This window comes from Theropithecus gelada, chromosome 18, assembly GCF_003255815.1.
Source record: "Theropithecus gelada isolate Dixy chromosome 18, Tgel_1.0, whole genome shotgun sequence".
In the NCBI taxonomy this organism is placed as follows: domain Eukaryota; kingdom Metazoa; phylum Chordata; class Mammalia; order Primates; family Cercopithecidae; genus Theropithecus; species Theropithecus gelada.
The window spans coordinates 58,181,581-58,192,095 of record NC_037686.1 but is presented as its reverse complement, the minus strand read 5'-3'; the positions used below and the strand labels follow the sequence as shown (position 1 = coordinate 58,192,095).

General features: G+C 38.1%; 1 pseudogene; it reads right to left on the bottom strand.

Annotated features, from left to right (window-relative positions):
• Positions 1 to 377: 377 nt before the first annotated feature.
• LOC112611757 lies at positions 378 to 490 on the bottom strand (annotated as a pseudogene).
• Positions 491 to 10,515: the final 10,025 nt, after the last annotated feature.

Here is a 10,515-nt window from a genome sequence, read left to right as displayed (position 1 = left end):
AGCTAAGGTTCAGTGAATATTAAGCCAATCCCTTTTGGAGATTCTTGAATAGAAAGTGTCCTTAAAACATTATTTTAAAGGTGACTAAAATAACCAACTTTTGAAAATCAGTTTTTAAAAATAGTTCCCCTGTTTCTGGGACCTTATAAGACAGGTTGTTCTTCTTTTTCTCCCTCAGGAAAGGACATTTTATGACTAGTCATAAACCATTAACGGTATAGGATTATAATTGAAATGCTGACATAAACTTAACTATTATAGTGAAATCCTCATCACTTTAATCTCTTAGCTGGTGAAGGAAAATACAATCAAGTACTAAAATAGACGTTATCTGATATTTTGTCAGGTGATGGGGGCAGTAGTCTTGTTCAATCCAGTACAATTTGATGCTAAGATACCTCAGGTGATGCACAAACATTCTGTGTTTTCACATGTGCACATTCCATCCATTTAAAAGGAAATGCAAACTTCCCATTCTTTCTTCAGACATCAAAATGGGCCTCTGAGAAAATTCAAATGGACCCTCCAATTCCCATCTACTCAGAGGTAAGCAACTCACTATTAAACCAAAAACCAACAGAAAAATATGAATTCTAAGATAGAAAACAAGCAACCATTCAAAATAATCACATGTCAGTTTCAAACTGGTCCAATTAGTTCTGTATCCACACTATATCCTGTGAGTTTTATCTCCACCTCAGATTTTGTTTTTAATCTCTGTGGATTTAAGTTATTTCTATCTTCTCTGTGCGATCACCAGGTTTTGAGCTTCTTTTTGAGGGGTGAGGCCATGAATTAACCACCTATGCATTTTCCAAAAGGGAGCTTTATAAACTTCCACAAATAATGCTCCTAAAACACGATTATCAATTAAAAAATCGATCTTGTAAAATGTTATTTTTTGAGATACTCTAGATAAATCATATAACTCTGGAATCTATATGCTCTCCTTCTCCAGAAAGGGAAGTTTGGGTTTTCAGAGATGTTTGTGATGTTATGCTGGTGTACTGGAATTTTATATAAGGTATTGTTAGCAATCTCCTGACATGATGAGGTATAATTTTTGCCTGATACCATATGCTAAGTACATAGAACTTACTAATAATGGCCACAGACCCAGTTTTTAACCAGTTTGCAGTCTAAAATTTATAATTTCCTTCTCATATTTATGTTTTATCTTTTTAATGGGATATTACATTTTTAGTCATGAAATATTTATGCAACAAAACTATATTACTGAAATAGTTTTTGAACATAATTTCTTCCAGACACATTTGGAGAGGCATCGATTTATTTACAGATTCGTGGTTCTGGAACTTTTTTTCAGTTACTAATAGTTTGTCTAATACCGTGATAAAAGTTCTCTAACAAGTTAGGCAGAGTTGGTTTCAATAAATGACTGTTGTATTTTACTAGAACAACTGCATAAAATTTTAATGCACGGTGAGGATGAACAAGACTTTTCATTTCAGAACACGTGTGTGTGCATGTGTGTGTGTGTGTGTGTGTGTGTATTGTCTTCATTCATTTATTCATTGTTTCTTTTTATTTAAACACATTTTGAGGAGAAAAGTATGGAACCAGGTAGGCAACCTATGAGCATTACCATTCCTTCCTCCGAAAGGGAGATTTTGAGATTATGAAGGTTTTGTGTTCTAGGCATTCATCTAGGGAGATGCAGGCCTACAGTATCCAGAAGCTTAGCTTAGGCATAAAGCAGAGCCTCCACTTGCTCAGTGACTGCATAGGAGGAGGTTTAAAAAAACTAAGAAGATGAATCAAACACTGGCATATTATCCAAAAGACTTATCACTCAGAGAGCACTAGATGGTGAAGGAGAATGTGATGTGACAAAGTGACATAGAAGCAGTTATTTCTGACAGGTTTTTTATCTATATATTTGCTAAACAAATTTGCCTTTTGTTTTTTTTTTCATTTTCAAAAGAGGAGGAGAGATAGTAGAGTAGGATGAGGATACGACTTAATAGCACTTGTTAACCCAGAGTAATAAGCATGGTTGAGTCTAGAAAAGACTGAAACTAGAAGTTTCAGGTTCACACTAAATGAGGCCTGAATCCTCCACCTGCCTGGAAACACGATGCTTCCAGGCTGCCTATGGTACAGAAGTCAGATTAATTTTTACAGATTGTTTCCTAGGTCTTTAAATGACTCATAGAAAATTAACATTTTGTGACCTTACAAAAAATTAAATCCTACTTACCGTTCTATCCAGAAACACCTAAGAAACAGTTAGTTGCCCAGAATTTTTTGTTTGGTTGTTTTTTCACCAAATCTGTCTTGGGAGGGAACCAGTCCTGAGGAAGGCCTGCCTAACAACGGCAGCAAAGTGACTTCAGGGAGCCATCCACGCAGCCAAGCTGAGGCTAACTCTAGGGGCTTTGAGTGCTCATAGAGTGCTCCTTTAAAACAAGCTTCTAGGTTCTGGGTCCATGTACAGAATACGCAGGTTTGTTGCATAGGTAAATGTGTGCGATGGTGGTTTGCCGCACCTATTAACGCATCACCTAGGTATTAAGCCCTGCATGCATTAGCTATTTTTCCTAATGCTCTCCCTCCCCCAACTCCACAACTCCCACAGGCCCCAGTGTGTGTTGTTCCCCTCCCTGTGTCCATGTGTTCTCATTGTTCAGCTCTCAATTAAGAACCCAAACTGTTTTAAACAAATTCTGTGACAGGGCATTCGGCTACATCATGAGGTGACCATTTTATTTACAGAAAATTTTCATTGGCAAAAAAATTACTGCAAATTAAATTATTATTTGAGTTTTTGTCATTGCCACCCACTAGACATTTTCTTGTCTCCAGGACAAGGAGACAGTGAATCTTCTTTTCAGAACTCCTTCGGAGTAATCTGACTGACGCGTCACCCCCACTGATTACTAGGCTGATTCAGCTAATCAGGTAGGCTTGATGGCATTTATTTCCTCTTTTACTCATTGGCAAATACATTTTGCTCTTCCATTTCAAACTCTGTTCAAACTTCTATTACAGAAGGGGCTTTCTTTAATCAGCAATATAGTAGCTATGTTTTTTAAGTAGAATATATATGAAAATGTGGACCCTGTAATTACATGATAGCACTTGCTTCTTTAGAATTTTTTTCTAGACTACTAAGATTATTATAGCATGTCAGAAAATCTAGATTCTTGCACAAGCATCAGTTTATTCATTTACTTAGTTATTAATCCATCTGTTTAAATGATATGAAAGTACCAAACACCTCCATAACCCTCAAAGATTGTTTATTTTAGTGAGAGATAGTAACAAAAAGCTGAGATGTATCATAATATAATGTATTCCATGTTAGAGATATCCTCATAGATTCATATAAGCAGTGAATCTAATATATTTATTACTCCATTGAGTTTACAAAATATATACTTTAAGAATTTCATTTTCAAATAATTTTAGACTTAAAGAAGAATTACAAGAATAACACAGAGAAGCCCTGGATTGCCTTCATCTAGGTTTTCCTAATGCTAATAGTTCCATAACCTTGATCCTATTGCCAAAACTTAAAAATTACAGTTGGTACAATACCAGTAACTAATGTAGAGATTTTATTCAGAATTTATGTGATTTTAAAATGAATGTTTTTTACTTTAATTTATCCAATCTGGAATCACACATTGTACAGTCAATGATCTATATCCATGGGTTCTTCATTCATGGATTCAATCAGCTGCAAGTCAAAAATATGTAGAAGAAAAAACAATAAACAAGAGCAATACAATAATAAAAAATCCAAATGAAAAAAAAAATACCATATAACAGCTATTTACAGACCATTTATATTGTGTTATTTATTACAAATAATTTAGAGCTGATTTAAAATATGTGGGAGGGTGTGCATTGGTTTTATGCAAATATTACACTACTTTATATTAGGGACTTGAACATTTGCAATTTTGGTATCTTTGGTTCCTGGAACCAATCCCCCATTTATGCCAAAGGAAGACTGTATTTAGTTTTCATATCTTCTTAGTCTCCTTCAATATGTGGCAGTTCCTTGGTCTTTCTTCTTTTATGATCTTGACACTTTCCCAGATAAGTGGTTAATTATTTTATTTTTTATTTTCATTTTTTTGAGACAGAGTCTCACTCTGTCACCAAGGCTGGAGTGCTCACTGCAGCCTCCATCTCCTGGGTTCAAGTGACTCTCCTGCATCAGCCTCCCAAGTAGCTAGGATGACAAGCGTGTGCCACCACAGCTGGCTCACTTTTGTATTTTTAGTAGAGACAGGGTTTCACTATGTTGGCCAGGCTGGCCTCAAATTCCTGACCACAGGCGATCCACCCACCTCGGCCTCCCAAAGTGCTGCGATTATAGAACTGAGCCACTGGGCCCAGTTAATTATTTTATAGAACATTTTTCAATTTTGGTTTGTCAGATTTATTCTCATTATTAGATTAAAGCTTTGTCTTCTTGTCCCCTTCTCATGTCAGGAGAACATGATGTTGCTATTTCTTATTATTGTTAACCTTCATTATTTCTGTAAGTATCGTGTCTACTGGGTTTTGCCGCTGTAGAGTTACAATATATACCTTTGAAATCAATAAATAAATAACCTGAGGAATATACTTTCAGAATATGTAAAAGTATATCTCTGTTCAAACTGTCACTTACTAATTTTGGAATCCATTAGTAAATTTTATCTGCAAAAACTGAAATTGTAATATTTCTTTTTTTCTTTCTTTCTTTTTTTTTTTTTTGAGACTGAGTCTTGCTCTGTTGCTCAGGCTGCAGTGCAGTGGTGCAATCTCGGCTCACTGCAAGCTCTGCCTCCCAGGTTTAAGCAATTCTCCTGCCTCCACCTCCCCAATAGCTGGGACTACAGGCACCAGCCAACATGCCAAGCTAACTTTTTTGTATTTTTAGTAGAGTTGAGGTTTCACTATGTTAGCCAGGATGGTCTCAATCTCCTGACCTCATGATCCGCCCACCTGGGCCTCCCAAAGTGCTGGGATTACAGGCGTGAGCCATCACATCTGGCCAAAATATTAATATTTCAATGGTACTTTTGAAATGTTCTCAGTTTAAAATTATAATGTATTTATACATTTATTAATTGAAATGCTTATGTGGAGGAAAGGTGTATTTTATTCCTCTACTTATTCAAATATATGTATATATATACACACACACACAAACATATACATTGTATTAGTCCATTTTCACACTGCTGATAAAGACATACCCGAGACTGGGCAATGTCTAAAGAAAAAGAGGTTTCATGGGCTCACAGTTCCATGTGGCTGGGAAGGCCTCACAATCATGGTGGAAGGTGAAAGGCACACCTTACATGGCATGAGGAAAGACAGAATGAGAACCAAGTGAAAGGGGAAGCCCTTTATAAAACTATCAGACCGCATGAGACTTATTCAATATCACAAAAACAGTATTTGGGAAACTGCCCCCATAATTCAATTGTCTCCACAACACATGAGAATTTTGGGAGCTACAATTCAAGATGAGATTTGGGTGGGGACACAGCCAAACTGTATTTTCCACCCCTGGTCCCTCCCCAATCTCATGTCCTCACATTTCAAAACCAATCATGCTTTCCCCAAAGTCCCCTAAAGTCTTAACTCATTTCAGCATTAACTCAAAAGTTCACAGTCCAAAGTCTCATCTGAGACAAGGCAGGTCCATTCCTCTATGAGCCTGAAAAATCAAAATGTGTTAGTTACTTCCCAGATACAACGGGGGTATAGGTATTGGGTAAATACACCCATTCCAAGTGAGAGAAATTGGCCCAAATGAAGGGGCTAAAGGTCCCAATCAAGTCCGAAATCTAGCAGAGCAGTCAATTCTTAAAGCTCCAAAATGATATACTTTGACTCCATGTCTCACATCTGAGTCACACTGATGCAAGACGTGGGTAACCATGTTGTTGGGCAGCTCCACCCCTTTGGCTTTGAGGGGTACAGCCTCCCTCCTGGCTGCTTTCATGAGCTGGCATTGAATGTCTGTGGCTTTTCTTGGTGCATGGTGCAAACTCTTGGTGGATCTGCCATCTGAGGTCTGGAGGAAAGTGGACCTCTTCTCACAGCTCCACTTGAGAGTGCCACAGTGGGGATTCTGGGTAGGGGTTTCAAACCCACATTTCTCTTCTGCACTGCCCTAGCAGAGGTTCTCCATGAGGGCCCCACCCCTGCAACAAACTTCTGCCTGGACATCCAGGGGTTTCCATACATCCTCTGAAATGTAGGCAGAGGTTCCCAAACCTCAATTCTTGACTTCTGTGCACCCACAGGCTCAACACCACATGGAAGCTTCCAAGGCTTGGGGCTTGTACCCTCTGAAGCCACATCCTGAGCTGTACCTTGGCCCATTTTAGCCATGCCTAGAGTGGCTGGAATACAGGGCACCAAACCCCTGGGCTGCATGCAGCAGGGCGGGGCCTGGGCCTGGTCCTAAAACCATTTTTCCTCCTAGGCCACTGGGCCTGCCTGTGATGGGAAGGGCTGCCACAAAGGTCTCTGACATGTCCTGGAGATATTTTCCCCATTGTTTTGGTAATTACATTTGGCTCCTCATTACTTATGCGAATTTCTGCAGCTGGCTTGATTTTATCTTGAGAGAATGGGTTTTTCTTTTCTATTGCATCATCAGACTGCAAATTTTCTGAACATTTATGCCCTGTTTCCCTTTTAAGACTGAATGCCTTTAATAGCACTAAAATCACCTCTTGAATGCTTTGCTGCTTAGAAATTTCTTCCAGAAGATACCCTAAATCATCTATCTCAAGTTTAAAGTTCCACAAATCTCTAGGGCAGGGACAAAATGCCACCAGTCTCTTTGCATAGCAAGAGTGACCTTTACCCCAGTTCACAAATTCCTCATTTCCGTCTCAGACTACTTCAGCCTGAATTCATTTTCCATATCACTATCAGAATTTTTATCAAACCATGCAATAAGTCTTTGGGAAGTCCAAACTTCCTCACATCTTCCTGTCTTCTGAGCCCTCCAAGCCCCTAGGAAGTTCCAAACTTTCGCATATTTTTCTACTTTTTTCTGAGTCCTCCCAACTGTCCTACAATCTGCCTCTTACCCAGTTCCAAACTTGCTTCCACATTCTTGGGTATCTTTACAGCAGTGTACCACTAACTGGTACCAGTTTACTGTATTAGTCCATTTTCACACTGCTGATAAAGACACACCTAAGACTGCATACTTTATAAATAAAAAGAAGTTTAGTGGACTCACAGTTCCACATGGCTGGAGAGGCCTCACAGTCATGGTGGAAGGTGAAAGGCACGTCTTCCATAGTGGCAGAAAAGAAAAAATGAGAGCCAAGTGAAAGGGGAAACCCTTTATAAAAACATTAGATTTTGTGAGACTTATTCACTACCACCAGAACAGTATGGGAAAAACTGCCCCGTAATTCAGTCATCTCCCACCTGGTCACTCCTACAACACATGGGAATTATGGGAGCTACAACTCAAGATGAGATTTAGGTAAGTACATAGCCAAATCATATCATGTATATTTAATGTATACACATATATATGTATTTATTATTTGGCATTTTATTATATGGCTTGTAATACAAAACTATCAATATTTATTTAATTGTATAAATGGTTCCAACTTTGCCTATTGTGAGCTACTTCAGGTTGGCTTCTGTGGTTTATATATAGTTTTTAAAGGTTTCCATTCTTTTGTGGGGACTTTCTTACCTTTGGCATCACAAAATTCATAAGGCTTTTGTATTATCCTCTGCTTCAGCCTTGGGATCAACTAAGTCTCTAAGGAGCCATATTTCTTTTCTTGAAAAATGGTACTTAGAAACCAAAAACTCAACAGTTAGTGTGCATGGTGCCAATGGATGTCACTGCTTTTGGGTCTCTCAGTGTACAGTTTTAAAACTCATGTATGTATAATAACCTATGTATATACACATAAACACACACACACACACACACACACACACACACACATACATCTCTGATTCGAATTCAGCATCCCAGGCTTTATTCTTGCATTCTTCCTTTTTTAAATTTGTAACTTATTTCTCTGACAAAAGAAACCCAAGTCTCTCATCTGCAATTTATTTACATATTTCTTAAGTTCTAGTATACATATAATCACAGAACTGTTTATGCATACCAAATTGAGAAATAAATTTTCAAACTAATGTGCAGTATTTGCTTGTGATTATTTTTCTTAAAAAGTAGCCAAATGCTACTTAAGTGAGTTCATTTTTCCCTTATTCCATTCATGTTTATGTAAATGTTGAAAAAAATATTTAATTTTTATTTAATTAGTTGTATAGGTAATTAGTTGTATAGTTTAATTTTACTGTTTACAATTTGAATTTCATTTTATCCTCCTCCTTATATTTTTCTTGCTCTTTAAGAAATTTACATACAGTTCAATTCACAGGTTGTGATGTACAAACAAATGAAAAGAATGATCTATCTACCACCATAGTTATATATACCTCTCCCTAAGTAGTTTCTTTTGTGATCCCTTTTTGGTCAAAACCCTTCCCTCCACACTCTACCCCTGGCAACCACTGATTTGTTTTCTGCCCCTGCAGTGTTTCCTTTCTGGACAGTCATATAGATGGAATCATGAAATATTAGTCTTTGGAGTCTGTTTGTTTGTTTTTAACCAATTAAAATGCATGTAGCATTCATTTATGTGGTTGTGTAAATCAAGAGTGTTTCTTTTTATTTTTGAGCAGGTTTTATCTTTTATCTTATGAATGCATGTTAGGTGTTGATCCATTTAACTGTTGAATGACCGCAGGATTGTTTCCAGTATCTGGTGATTTTAAAGCTTTCATAAACATTAGTTTAAAGGATTTTGTATGAACATATGTTTTAAGGTACCTTGAGTGAAATTGCTGGATCATATTTTAAGCGTATGGTGATGCTTTGTGAGAAAGTATCAAACTGTCTATTGAAGTGATTGTGGAACAGGAAAGGTTCCCTCAATCCCCTTGCAGGGAGTGTGATGGGGGTGTGGCTCGATTCTTAGGTGCCCCACTGCTGAAACCCCTGGGGGAGTTTGTGGGACTCTGACTCCCTGTGTTCTTGAAGGACAGAAAGTTTTCTGTATCTTGGGATTCTTGCCTTGGTGTACCAAGCACAAGCACTAGATCACACAGGTGCTTGGAGAATAAGTGCAAGGTTTTGTTGATTGGAAGCAGCTCTCAGCAGATAGGGGAAGCTAGAAGGGGATGGAGTGGGAACGTGGTTTTCCCCTGGAGCCCAGCGCTCAATGACCCAGGGTCTGCTCCGACTGTCCCAGTCAAACTCCCCATCATTCCGCATGTTGATGGCCTGCCAGCCTCCCAGCCTCTGTCGGTGTGCTCTTCCATCCTTGTCCTCTCGACATCCAGCTGCTTGTGTGTTCTTCTGCTGATGTGTTCCTCTAAACCTCCAATTGCTTGTGTGTCTCCCTACTAAGGTCTCAGGGTTTTTATAGGCACAGGATGGGGGTGTGGCAGGCCAGGGTGGTCTTGAGAAAGGCAACACTTAGACAGAAAAACAGAAATGCCTGTCCTCACCTAATCCGTGGACACAGGCCCAAGGGTGGAGCCCTCGCCAGGGACCATGCCCTCCTCTACCCAGCACTTCCCTGTCCCCCTTTTGTATCAACTCTTAACATTTGAAATTTACACCAGAAATCTATGAGAGTTCTAGTTGCACAGCATCTTAGCCGGCACTCCATACTATGAGGTCTGCATTCTTGTGATATTCCCCACTGGGTTGTAATGTAGTTGACGCATGATGCTTTCAAAATTTTACTAGATTCAATATCACATCTCTGTTCATGAGAGTATTGGTTTATAGGCTATCATGTCAGAACAATGTTGATCGAATAGGATTAGTAAGGAAGTGTTTGCTTTTATAAGTAAACGTGCTCACCTATATTATAGACAAAAGCATTGGCAAAACTAAATCTTGTGGTATATCAAAGGTCATTTCCTCCCATGTGACCTCTTTGAATGAACGCCTAAACAGTGTCTTTCAAATAGGCAAAAAGTCACAAAACTAAATTTAATTACTAAAATATAATGTGCAAGCTTATTATCTTCTAGAATCCCAGAAGCAGTATTGTTATGAAGATAATTTTTTCATTGTTTATTCCATAAAACCTTATGAATGATTTGCCCAAGTTTCCCTACGGCTTTTACTTTTCTGAAATTATTTCTTGTAACTCCATATTAATATCTTCATCTTTTGTTCAAATCTTGTTCACATTTGAGACCAACTAAATGTCACCCCAAAGAACAATTTTGCCACATTCCTTTATATTTTTAGTCTTTCATAAAATTTTCACTTTTATAGGAGAAACAGTATTATCATGAATTCCTTAACTAAACCTCTTAAATCATCTTAGATTTAGAATCCCAGGACATGAGAAGAAATCATCTTCTCGGTACTATATTGAATCTTCTTTCTATAATGTAGACAGTATATCTGTCTAGAGTGTTTTCAGTGACAAAGATGCTGCAATGTTCTCACTACACAGGTGT